The sequence below is a fragment of the Falco punctatus genome (assembly GCF_963210335.1).
Source record: "Falco punctatus genome assembly, chromosome: 11".
Lineage (NCBI taxonomy): Eukaryota > Metazoa > Chordata > Aves > Falconiformes > Falconidae > Falco > Falco punctatus.
Genome location: NC_137591.1, coordinates 7520901 through 7534685, shown reverse-complemented (window position 1 = coordinate 7534685; position 13785 = coordinate 7520901). Strand labels below are relative to the sequence as shown.

At 43.0% G+C, this 13785-nt stretch overlaps 1 protein-coding gene across 1 annotated transcript in view; it reads left to right on the top strand.

Annotated features, from left to right (window-relative positions):
* Window positions 1-1953: 1953 nt before the first annotated feature.
* ZFYVE9 (zinc finger FYVE-type containing 9) overlaps window positions 1954-13785 on the top strand; it is a 64433-nt gene continuing 52601 nt past the window's right edge. Inside the window, exon 1 of the mRNA XM_080406243.1 lies at window positions 1954-2795. The gene's annotated coding sequence lies outside the window, so the exon portion shown is untranslated. The remainder of the gene's footprint in view (window positions 2796-13785) is intronic.

The following is a 13785-nucleotide window of genomic DNA, read 5'->3' as shown; positions in this document are numbered from 1 at the left end:
TTACTCTTGCATCATTTTGAACCCTGTATCAATTGCCTTTAACTCCTACATGCTCTCCTTCATGACTCTTCCTTGGTAGCTTCTCATAAAGACCTGGGGAAAGATGGTGAAAAACTTGGGAAAAGAGGTGGCAAACTCAATACCAAATGCCCGTGCTATCATGTGGCGTACTATGAGGCACAATTTCTTACCATGATCCTGTAGAGGCTCACTGACGTGAGGCTGATGTACATGGAAGAGCTGATGATATTTTTTGGAGAATTTGTAACTCCTGACGCTTGCACTGAATATGGCAAGTGGAAAGCCATAGTCTGTGTCTTACAGCATTGCTGGGGCTTGGAATCAAAATTATTGATTGGTTTCTATATAGTTTCTGACCATCCGTACATTTCCTGTTTGGACACTAGCAGAGGGAGCACACTGAGAACACGGGGTGGGCAATCTCCCTGCCTTAAGCACAGGTGCCTGGCACCACAACTGCCTGGCGCAGCAACCTGAGTTTTGCTGAGTTCCTGCTTCTCTAGATACATCTTCTTAGGGATATTCTTAGATACTTAGGGAACAAGTCATGCGGCATCCCAAATACATGCAGGTACTGAGAAGGGACGGGGCATGAGACCATGTCCCATCACTCTAACTCATAGGGATGTTTCCCATTGCTGCTAACTCGGTTTTTGCATGCTTTCATGAGATGCCCTTCTTGCAAAACAGCCAATTATGATATCCTTCAGGCAAAAACTCTCCAGTGTTTGGTAAGAAAACATTCCAATGAATGGCTGTGTGCAGAGGGATTAAAGTAGAACAAAATTATGGTAGCGATATGCCTCTGCAAGGCATTTGGCCATAGGGTATGAAGTGTTATCTTGCTCACCCTTTAATTTATTTCCTTTTTTGTTTGTCAGGCACATTGTGTGTTTAGCAGTCTGAGGTGTTTCACAAGAATTGTTTTGAGGACAGTAGTTGCGTCTTGGACCAACCTGAACTCCCCCTCTGTGCTCGACCAGCACGACACCACTAATTGCTAAAGAAACAGAAAGTCAGGCTTAACCGGGAATGCTTCATGGGAGAAAATAAATTCCATATCCATTACCATGCTACTACCGGCTATGATGGATTAGCGTTTTTTATCTCCTCAGCTCTTTGCCCATGGATTGATGACTCATCTGATTGGGAGTGTCTTGTATTTTCCACTTGACAAGCACACAGTTCTACCAGAATCGATGAATAAGCATGAAGCGCTTCCCTTTCATTTCACCTGGGAAGGGCTGACGCTGGGCGGGAGAAGGCCTGGACTCACCGCCGGGGCTCGGCACGCCGCGCTCGCCGCCACACTAGCGGGGAAGCCTGACCCGCTGTAGGGCCACAGCTGCGGGTGCAAAGGCCCGAGGGGCGGGAACAGCAGCGGCGCTGCGAGCGCGGCACCTCACCAGCCTTTCCCCCTCACCGGGGCGGCATGGCGCACCGCGGCGAGGCCGGAGCACCGGCTGGAGCCGGCGGCCCTTGCCCCTTCCTCCGGCGGGGGCGAGCGTGTCCCCGGGGGCAGCCAAGGTGGGTCGTGCTGAGGCGCTCGCGCGCTCCCGAGGCGCGGGCTCCTGAGGCGAGGCGGAGCGCGGGAAGGGTGAGGCCGCCGGCGGGGCGAGGCGTGAGGCGGCGGCGAGGGGCTGCGCCGTACCCGGCGCTGGCCGCCCCCTCCCCACCGAAGAGCAAGTCACTGGCGGGACAGCGACGTTCCCTGGCGTGCCCGGGTGCCGGCAGCCAGCCGGGATTGCTCCCGGTATGGGTGCCGCGGCCGCCCCTCAGACAGCGAACCGGTGAGGCGGCGGGCGCGTGGTTACGGTTCGGCGTAACCTGTCACTTTGCCATCGCAGTTCTGAGGCTGTTTCTGTGAGGAACGAGCGTGGTTTGGATTTTTTTTATCCCCCCCCCCCCCCCTCCAGGAATCCTGCTTTGCTGAAGAGCTAACGTGTCTTTGAGCAGGTGGCTCCGTGCCTGCGCACCCTCGCACCCCTCAGGGCAGCCGCGGCAGGGCGGCTGTGGGTGTCCCACCGGCGTTCCCCGTGCCCCTCTCCGATTCTGAAGGCACTCGGTACGAAATGGCGAAATAAACCAGGAACAGCTCCCCGCCGCGAATCCTTCTGCCTACAACGCGTAGGTGCAGCCGCAGCGGGCGGCCGGGGGCGCCTCCCGGCCGAGAGCGCAGCCGTGCGGGGCGCGGGGAGCCCGCGGGCCGCGCCTCACGCAGCCCCTCTGCCTGCGGCTGGTCTGCCGCGCCCCGCCGGTGCCGCCCTCCGCACCCGGGGGTGTGTGTGCGTGCGCGGGCGGGAGGCCCCGGCTGCGGGGCTGGCGGGCTCGGCGGGACCCCGCGGGGGGTGAGCGAGCCGCTCCCTCCGCGGCGCGGTGCGGTGCGGCCCCTGCGCCCGGTGACTCCTCCCGCTCCCCGCCCGTGACGCCCGGCGGTAGGCGGCCGGGCCGGAGGTGGCGGCGCGGCCCGCCCGGCCCCCCGCGCCGCGGGGCGGGAGTGCGGCAGGCTCCGCACTGCCTCCCCGGCGGTGCCGCAGTGCCGTGCGCCGCCGCTGGGGGCGGCCAGGGGGCGCTGGCAGCCGGTAGCTGCGGCGGCCTTGGCCGCGGAGCCAGCGAGCGAGCCCAGCTGGCAGGCGGCGAGGGCGGGCGCCGGCCTCTCCAGCGCTCGCGGGGTCTGCGGGGCCCGCCCGGGAGCGGACGGCGGCGGCGGCGGAGCGCGGCCCCGGGGGATCCCCCTCGCCATGCAGACCCGGCGGCTCCTGCTGCCTCCCGAGGTGAGTGAGCGGCGCCCAGCCCTCCGCCCCCGGGCCCGGGAGGCCGGGGTATCCCGCTTCCCAGGCCCCCCGCCGCCCGGAGCGAGGCCCCGCGGGCGGGCGGGCGCGGAGGGCTCCGGCGCCTCAGCGGAGCCGCCGTATCGCCACACAGCCCCAGCCCAGGGCCCGGGTGCCCCCTCACCCCGCCGCCCTTGTCCCCCTGCACGCCGCCAAGGGGAGAGGCGTCTCGGCGCCGAGGGGGATGGCGGCGATCGCCCCTCAGCCCTCACCGGCGGCGACGCTGGTCCTCCGAGCCCCCTCCCCGCCATTCCCCTCCGTTCCCGGGTGCCGCTCGCCGGGTGCTCGGGACTGGGTGACCCCCTCACCCGGCGCGGCCGGGGCACCTTTCTCCCCAGCCGGCGGTCCTGGAGGAGGGGAGGGAGCTCCTGCCGCCCTCCGCCATCGGGGCTCCCCCCGGCCCCCCCGTGTGCCGCCGGTGTCGGGCCAGGCGGGGCAGTTCCCGGGCCGCGCCGTGCGCAGGGCAGCCAGCGGGCAGGCTCGGCTGCCGGCCCGGCCAGGGGAGGATCCCTGCCGGCATCTCGTGCCCTTTCCATGGCCTGGTCTCCGCGCTCTCCCCGGGCAGGGAATGCGACTTGCTCATCGCGATGTGTAACAAGTCACTCCTGCAATGGTGGTAGTGGGGGAGGGGGAGGGGATGAGCGGGCGGGATGCGTTTTATAACATCTCTAATTACGTGAAACAGTGGTCATGTCTCGCGCTAAGAATAACTGGCACTCTTGGCATGTCAGACTTTCTGCAGAGGTGGGTTAGTTACTTGCTCATGAACGTTATGGTTAAGTAGGTACATATGATGGAGGGTGGCTGGAGAACTGTTTTTATCTCGTTAACCAGACTGAGAAACAAGTAGCAGATGGGAATTGATAGACTTTATGTTTTCGTGTTAACTATTTTGTTTATTTATAGACTAGATATTGCTGATTATTTTGTGACAGAGGTTTTTCAGGGAGTTTAATTTTTATGCCTGTTTTCATTCAGTTCAAATATTAGAAGTTGACTGAATTCCAGCAATCTTTTTATTAAGTATGGTTGTATCAGATTAGAATTTCTGAGTAACCCTGCCCTCAGTGTTTTGGTCCAGGCTTAATCCAAAACTGGAAGGAACCCTTTATAAACAAATAAAATAATAATAACAACAAAAACAACAAAAAAAGAACTCTACTTGAATAAAAGCTTTTATTTTCTTTGGACAGCATTTTACTGACTAGGCAGCGTTTTAAAACATCGTAATTAACTTCTATTAGCAAATAGTTTTTGATTACATGGAACAAATCCAGATTTTACATACACCTTCAGTAGTAGAAACGACATCAAAATCCTTTGTTAGTTCCTGAACCCAGTAGTGAGCTTCTTTTTATAAAGTTATGGCATGTAATACAGAATAAGAAGAGCAGTCTCCTTGACCCAAGAGAGGCAAAATTAAAAATCTCTTCAGAGGTTTGGGGTATCAGAAATGGAAGCTGAAGAGGGGCCTAAAACCTGAAACAAGCCTCCCTCTATCTCAAGCCCTGATATACACATAACAAGTTACCACATTGTGATCTATTCTTATTGCTTAATGGTGCCTTTTTTAGTGTGTGAAAAAGGAAGAAAACCACCCCAAAACTGCAGTGCTGAGCCCTGATACTGGGTGTTATTTTTGTGTGTTAGCTTTGAGTCAGTTATTAGGCTGGGGATTAAATACTTTCAAACGCACATTTCAGGATCTGAGGCCCGGGGCTAAGACTGAGTTGAAATACAGTTTTTTTTTTTAGTTTGGCATAAAGTCTGACTGTGATTGTCTCAGGGAACAAAGGTAGAGACTGAACAAAGATGCAGTATTAAAACTTGTGGCCAAAGAATGATAAGCTTTTAATGTCTGTTGTTGCCTGTCCACTAGCTGTGCCAACTTTAGCAGAAAATAGCTTGCTAGTTTTCAGGTTTACAGGCTGTCTAAAAAAAATTACCTGGCAATTATTTTGCAAAAGGATTAGAGTGGAGTTTTGCTTTTGAATAAAAGCTGGCCAAAAAGAAAGAGATTTTGGGAAGAAGTGGTGTATTCATGTTTTGTTGGTCGGGAAAATCTTTTGATGCACTAAGCTGAGAATCTTCCAAATAAAAGTGAGTTCCTTGACAGAAAATCAGATGAGGGATAATAGTTCCAGTGCATGGTTAGTCTCTGTGCTGATTAATTGGAGATCTTTTCCAGAACATTGTTAGAAGACAGCAGTATATTCGTAGACTACTTTGAAAGTTTTATATGAAGGCTAGTCTTTTTTATTTTTTTTGTGATTGAGATTAAAGTTTCTAAAGAAATTGAAAGGTGGCCTCTTCTAGAGCTCTATTTGTGATTCTTTATGAGACTTGAACTTTGAAATGAACAGAAATGCAAACTAAAATGCTCAGTTTTCCCTCCTGTTTATGTGAAGCATTAAAAAATATGTCTGTACAATGACACTTAAAAATTTACAAAGCTTTTTGTATTGATGAGAAATAGATCATCAAGAGTAAATGGCTGAAAGTAAGAGAAAGTACTGAGGTTTAGGTGATAGAAACAGCTTTTACTTCTGTGTTGGCTACATCTTGCAACACTGGGAAATTACATCAATTAATGTAAATGGATAGGAAGTTTTAAAAGATACATCAAGGATCCTTCATTGACACAGTAGTTTCTACTTAAATTAGAACTTTGGATACATATTCGTACAAATTTGGCTAGTGACTAGAGCAAAACACTATATACAGTTATCAAAAGAATAGCACACTGAAAAATCAGCATGATGCAAGTAATATAATACATACTATAGATATTACATGTAAATAATATATATAATTAATATATAAATAACAACCATTATTTATTTTATAGATGTAAATTATTCTATTTTTACAGACAAAGTACTTTCCTACTTATTGTTTGGTTGACTGGGTTTCACTTAATTGCAACTAAAGCGTAACATCATTTTTTTTTTTAAATCTAGCTGTTAAGATTCTTTTTAAACAATGAACATTTGAAGATTTTAAGGTGCCCTGTTAAATTTTAATGAGTGTAATCCTCAGCTAGTGTTTATGGGAAGGAATGAATGTGAGTGTCATACCTAGGGTATTAAACTATGTCATTCCTTTAAATGTTATTTTCTAGAGAAAATTACAAGATGTTGCAGGTCCCAGGACCTTTTAATTGGGATTAATGGAATACTGCACTCAGTACTTTGGTCTTTGTCAGATATTTGTTTCCTAAATGTGCTTTATAATGATTTCTCCCTTTTGCACTGTCTACACGTAGAGTTAGGAATATTTAGGAATGCTACTATTCAGATTGCCATAGCAGGCAGGTGAAATAGGGAAAATACTTTTAAGGTGAATTTATATGTACTCTTTCACTGAATCTTTCCTGTATCATTTATTACTGGAGTATTACAACAGTAGTTATACGACTGTTGTACTGCTAGAAGAGATAAGTAGAAATGTGTAACACTAATACCTGTTTTTCAGAAATAACAGCTCTCCAACTAGTACATCAGCATCGTATAGGGTGAAGGTGAATGGTAGAAGAGATCTGTAAAGGATCACTTAAACTACTTTAAAGGTTATTACTAGAGAAATCTAACTAATTTAAAAACATAGGTTAAAGACAAACAGTGCATGGCCAGGAACATATGGGTAACGACACTAGGTAAATTGTTCCCGTCATATTCTTTCATCCTGATCTGCTTGAGTAGGAGTTGACTTAAAGAAGCAAGTCCAGTCAGTTGAATTTTACACAGGCATAGTTCTGTTACAGTAACAAAAAAAAAAAGGGGGGGGGGCAGGGAGGAGAAAGAAGAAAGATGATGAAAGTATGTGAAAAACAGGTGTGGAGTCACAATCTGTGGATTTTCAGTGTTTTGTAAAGTGTGGAGCTCTGAATAACCTGAGTGATGTCTTCAGTCCATGTATAAACTAAGGCAATGGTTGTCTTAGTTATGAAGGCCAGTGAGGAGAGAGCTTAAAGAAACTTTAATGTTGTTTTGCTTCCATGTAAAACTTGATGATTTGGAAATGTCAGTATGTGGCAGTCTGACCATATGTTATGTTTTGAGGGTTTGGTGTCCATATATTAAATGTTTCACATACTTTTTCCCCAGTGTCCACTGTATGTTGGGCAAATGAAAACATGGGCTTCAATGTTGGATTTCAGCTTGTGTTGTTGGGTTTTTTTTGTTTAGCAATTTAGCAAACCTTCATACTGAATTATTTGCAGATAACGGTAATGGCTGTACCTTCTTTCTTCAGTCTCTATGTTGTATATAGAATATCTTTGTCTTGTTTGTTATATTTGTTAATGTTACTTAGATCTCTGATATATTAATGGCAACTGAAGCTTCAACTCTACCTTATGAGTTGGTGGGGTCACCGTAATATCAGTTCTTTAAGGCAAGAGTCTTCACTGAAGGTCCAGGAGCATTCTGGTATGCTCTGCTAGGATTGTCTAGGTTTTTCTGTCAGGAGTTGTATTGCAATGCTACTAGTGTATATTTTGCTTCCGTTTTCTATACTTCTCCCCCCTCCTTTTAATAACAATAGGGAGATTCATGATTTTTTAAAAAGAGATTAATTGCATAAGGACATTGAGTAGGACTTTACAACTGGAAATGGTATTAACAGTTAATAAGTTTTCTTAAAATTGTTCTGTTGGATTTCTGTTACTGGTTTGGTTCCAACATTGTAATAAAGGTGGAAAGCCTTCTAGTGGAGGCTTGAGGCATCAACTGATACTTTAGATGCTGATGCTGAACCCTGGTTTAGGGTATGGCTTTGTATATAAAATAATGCAGTAATGTGTCTTTGCTAGCATCTTCCTGTTTTTTGGCCTGGCTTGAGCTGAACTGATATTCAGAGTAGCTAGAAAAAAGCACTAATGTAGGCAAAGGTGGAACTCTTTTTCTGCTATTGTCTATTGTAGGATTTGGTTTAGCAACTGTTTTAGGACTGTTCCCCAGCTATTCTTCATTAGTGACAGAGGAATTAGGCATGATCAGAGATGTGGGAAATATTTTGAACCTTTGCTTGTGTTGAGTCCAGTTAAGAGTTAGAAAAGAAATGTTATCTACCAAATTATGACTATACTTACTGGTAATGTTTCATTGTGACCCTTACTGACTTCTTGTACTTCAGTTTGGCCAAAGAGCAGTTGTGGGCCTGCATAAAAAGGCAAAATAGTTAGTATATGTCTTTACTTCAGTGCCCTTTTTTTTTTAATTATTTTTTTCCCCTTAGTGAAGTGGTAGCTGGGAGGAACCTGTCCTTCCCTCTTCCCAGCACACAAAGAACACAGAGGTCATTTCCTATCAGGTGATAATTTGAAATTAGGCCATACTTATGTCAGAAATTCATGTGTGCTCTATCAATTATGGAAGTGCCGTAGCTGTCCTAGTAACACTTACCAGCCTTACTTCTGGATTCTTGCAATTTTAAAAATTACTATAATAGGAAAGTTTTTGTTTACTTATATGATATACTGAAGCCCTTTTCTATAAATAATAATAAATAAAATTCTTTATACACGTGCTCTGACTACAACATTTATATTTCAGTCTAAGTTTAATATTTTGCTTGGGGAAGTAATATGGGTGAAATGCATTAAAAAATTCATAGAAGATGATCAATGGAGGAACATGAATGGGTACTTTTTTAAAAAAAGTAGTATGATAAACTTAAAAGGAGTTGGTAATGTTCAGTGTACGAAGCAGATCAAAGAGCTTTCTAAATCGCATAATAGCTTCTTTATCTGTGAATGTCACTGACTATTAGAGGAGCTTTTCTATTTCCAGATCCAGTTTTGTAGTGTCAAAACTCTGCTTTGAACTCAGTGTACATGTTGACTTACCTGTTAGTACTCCAAGTGTGATCTAGAAAGTTGATTTAGGATCACTAACATAAAGGCCAAGCCATTTGAAACTGAATTTATCGTGTATATAGTTGTTATATGTTTAAGAAGAATTGGCAAATCATGTGAATATGCATAAAGTTTATTGCTTGATCTGTTGGCCAGTCAGATTATTGGAAGTTTGGGAGATACTATAGGACAAAAATTACAGGTATTTTCAGATCTGTGATTTTTTTGTTTCTTAGTTATTATTTACTGTATTTTTCTTATATTTCTTTTAATACAGACAATGAAACTGTTCTGTCATCTGTTTCCTTTTCTTCTTCAGGAGCTTTGATTCCTCCCCCATTTTTTTTAATTGTTGGATTTTAGGAGAAAGTTTTAAGAATGGTGTCATAAGCAGTAAAATATGGGGCCCGGTTTCTGGTGATCTAGATTCCTCTGATCTGTGTTGTGCTCAGCCCTCATTCTCATCTTGGGTGTGCTGCACATCCAGTATCTCTGAGGTAGACTTTGGTGATCTGTGTGGGGGTGACATGGGTAATCCCTGCCCCACTCATCTGCTGAAGATGCCAGGCAGAATTAAATTTGTATTCCGTCTTCAAGTTCTGCAGCTCTCAGCTTTGCATATCAATTCAAACAAAATCAAATTAGTTTAGTTTCTGCACTAGCTAGGGCAGTGCAGTGACTGAAAAGGTAGCATTTGCTTTTTCTGCAGGTGTTGTAGAGAAGGAAAGGCAAGTGGGACTCAGTAATGTATTGTGGAAAAGGGGTGGCTATCTGGTGCTGGTGATTTCTTAAATAAGCATGCTATGAAAGAGAAGAGCATGTATCTTGGATCTCCGTGTGTGTCACTTCTACTAACTGTTGAATAGGGATAATGCTTACCTGTCTTTTTAGGACATCACAGATCCAAGGAGCATGTTGCCTGATGTCATGCAAGACCGAGGACTGAGAACTGGGCTTAGTTAAGCTGATGTTTAAAAGAGCAGAGTAATTCTTGGATTGAGTCAGTGCAGTGCGCTGGTCCAGTGATAAAGGAGCTCCCATCATTCTAGTTCAAACAGTGGGAATCTAAATCCAGATTAATTTCTGATGGCTTGGATTTATTTTCCACCCATACTTCCTTAGAATTTGTGAAAGATTTTGTAAGTAGTGGGGAAAGTCTTACAAGATCTGAAGATGAAGATAACTATGTTTTGTTTTGAATTAGAAGATGTGTTTGAATGAGTTTTGTAGTGTGAACAGAATCTGATGTTACATGTACCGAAGTCCTTTGAGATACCTTATTGGTAAGCATATTGTTCTACCATCAGTGGAATGAAAGAAACTTTTTTTTTTGTGTAGACTTAAATACTTTTTGCTCCTTAGTGCCTCTTCCCTTCCTTCCCCCTCTGCAGTAACCCCAGCTTTCTCACATAACACCATAATTCTCTCTTTTTTCCAGAGCTGTGTGGGTATTGATTGCCCAGCAGATTGCTGCCAAAAATACATATAGCAGCTTGCTTTTCCCTCAGAAGGCAGTCATTTGGATTTGGTTTTACTGTGCAGATACTAATTTTCAGGAACTTTTTTTTTTTAAAGATGAGCATAAAGAATAGTAAGTGAACAATGTGATCCCATAATCTTCATTTCTGTAGGAAATTAGATTTAAGATACAACACTTGAATAGTGATAATAACTGAACATTTACCAGTGCACAAGTCCTCTTCTTATTTGTGTTACTGAGACTGTGAATACAGAGTTTTCTTGGTAGGGTAGAGGAGACACAAAAGTTAAATGATTAAAATATACTCAACAAACCAATCATGTCAATATAACTTTTTTTATTTCCTATCTGCACTGTAATACAGATAAATGAACATTTAGTATGAATTGGGATTGCATAAGAGGAATGTTCCCTTTTTGCCTATTTTTTATTTTTTTTCATTTATCTGGCAGCCTTTTTGAAATTGTGTGTCCTTCTATAATCCTGTAGAAACACATGCTATTGCTTGCTTCTGAGGGGTGTTTCAGAGGGGGAGGCACAGGTATCTGATTTACACCCTTTTGGGGGTTTATACTTCAGAACACGGCTACTGTTTCTGTTTGATGGATTAGCAGAGCATATTGGTTGTCATGATGTTACAAAGTTACATTGTGAGTGCTATATTGGTTAATTCAAAGTGAGTATTTTAATGAGCTCTTATTTGGTGAAGCTGAAAGTATGTGCAAAGCCCACTTCTTAGGTTATATTATTAACAGATTGCTTTAAATAGAATATATATAGAAACAGCCTCTTAACTGAAACATCAAATTGCAATTGGCTGTGGGAATTTCATGCTGTGTTTTTGTACAAATGATGAAGGCTGAATAAAACTCCAGTATACTTCATGTATTTCACAGTTCTTGTTTCTTTTATAAATACAGCTTTAAAAGGTCATTACTTTAAGCATTGGTCTACTTACATACTTTTGTGCTTTCAAGTAATTGTATTAGTATACTGGCCTAATAGCTTCTGTATTGTATATACCTTAGTTTTAGTTAACAAGTCACCTGTAAAATGCATTTTAACCTATCGTTGGAATTTGTACATAGATTTTTATTTTTTTTTCTATATTCCTGTAGAATGAACATGGGTTTTATTATGATGAGAATTAGAAATAACTTCTTGAGACTCCTGGGCAATAGATACACGTATATGTAGTGGTTTTGTTGCCTCATTCTTTTCCTATAATGCCCTTTGTGGTTATATTTTATCTTTTTAAAATATTTTTTTTCTTATTATTGCCATTAACCTTTATTTCTGTACAGATGGCTTGTAGATGCAGTTGTACCTTCTACTTTGAGGAAATGTATAATAGTAGCTCCTCTGTAGTTAATAAAACTTGTCTTAACTAGAGGCGTGAAATACTTAGATGCCTGAGGAAAGAAGGTAGCTGTGCTGATCCTGGATGTTGAGTACCCAGTGTGGGTACATGTCAAAAATTTTATTTCACAAGCTAAAAGGCGAAGGGTTTAAATGAATTTGTGAAGGAGCCATGCTGACAGTAAATAACAATGAGGATAGAAGGCAGCTTTACAGTTACAATGCTGCCTTATGATTTGACTGTTATTTTGGCCACTACTCCTCCTGCCCCATAGCTGTTTTGTCTAAAGACTTTCATTTATGTTTGTGAAATGGATGCATCACCATTGCTATTGGGTTTGTTCCCACCATTCCTAGAAGTGAGGAATGATATCATGTGGTTAATAGGGTTGTTTACAACTGGTTTATACCAGTAGATCTGAATAGTGATGTTGAAATGTGTCGGGTTTCTCTCTCTTTTTTTTTTTTTTTCATTATTTTTTTTGTTGGTCAGAGAAGGAAGGAAGCATGGGTAGGGAGAAAAAAAAAAGGATGCAGGAAGAAGTGATTGACGAAGGAATGTGCATATACTACAGTCTTAGAAGGAGCTGTAAAGCAGAAGTAGGGATTCATGGCTGAGCAGAATCAACTGCCATATCAGTGGACAAAAGAAGTGGCAGAGATTTCTGAGTTTTGGACTATCTGAGAAATGCATCTGAGCTTACGAGGATTTGGTGTTCCTAGAGCTTTGTAAGAGTTCTGAAAACTATATTTTGACTCAATAATAATGAATTATTTCAATTTTAGGTGTTTTTTTTTAATCTGTTAAGCCTTTATTTCCTGGGACTGCCAACAATGATACAGAACTATGGGCACTTAGTTTTATAATTAAAACTTCTCTGAGTCTTACATAAATTTTAAGTAACAGTCATGATTGGTATATTGCACCACTGGAGCAATGAAATAAAAAAAGCTTTACAGTGAATCTGAATGCAAGTTACTCACCACTTCTGTTGGTTATGCTTAGTCCCTTCAGCACTGTTATAAGCATGTTAATGGACCTCAGCATAAATGAGAATCATACTCAAAAATAGCAGTTTCAGTACACACTGTTGCCATGGATGTATTGAGTTGTATTGAGTGAGTTACTAGTTACAGATGACTTGAGATGTAATGCACTGTGAGCATCAGCAATGTAGTTATTAGATCATGATCACAAATGTGGGAGTGAACTTTGCTACATTTGACAAGACAGCAATGTTTTATAATGTGTTAGTATCGCGTGCATGTGCGCGCGTGTATATATATGTTTAATCTTGGCATGATATGAATAGAAAGGTCAACACAAAATAGAAATTAAAAGTTCCTTTGAGGTAATTTCAGGTTGAAGGGAATATGAAAGAAAAAAAATCATTGATCTCTGAATTTATTTTCAGGGATGCACAGTAATCCAGCTCTATGTAACAGGATTTGAGAAATAGTAACTGTTTGCTGTCTATAATTGTATTTGTTTAAAATATGTGTGTGGAAGATTTTAGAACACAGTAATGTTACATAGCTATCAAATGAGTAAAAATGACCACAGCAGTGTTGGAAGAAGGGTGTATCCATGTGTGTTGATAAAGGCAGCTTTGGGAGCTGATTGACTGCTCTTCAGTAGAGAGTGACTGTAGACTTTCAGACTTTTTTTCTGTACAGATTGTCAGATTGTCCTTTCTCTAAAGAGCAGCTGAGTGTATAAATTGTATCACTTCTAGCAGCTTCTTTCCTCAGTGGGTACAACACAGAATTGATGAGCTAGTAAATGGTAGCAAAGCAGTTTCCCTCTTTGCCCGTTGTCCTTTTCATCTGTCCCATTCTGGTTGTGTGTCAATTCTGGCTTTATGGTCAGGTACGGATTTTGCGTACCTGCAAGTGTTGGCCCCTCGTGGGTTTTATAAAAAGCACAGTTCCTTGGCAGTTGTAGGCATTATTTAGTGATTCTAGAGGACCTTAGTCAGTTTTTCCCTTATTTCCCAAATCTAAAGAAACATCTGAAACAATGGTCAGTATATCTGGGATTCATTCTTGTTTCTACCCTACATTAGAAAGAAGAAAAACTTCTACTGAAGTATTAGAATACAGGATTAATCCACTCTGAGATACATAGTGTGTGACTTCAAACAATTTTATTCTTCAAATCTGTTAAACGTTAACTTCTAATAGTCAAACCCTTGTTTCTTAAATACAGAAACATAAAAAGTAATCTCATAAACCCA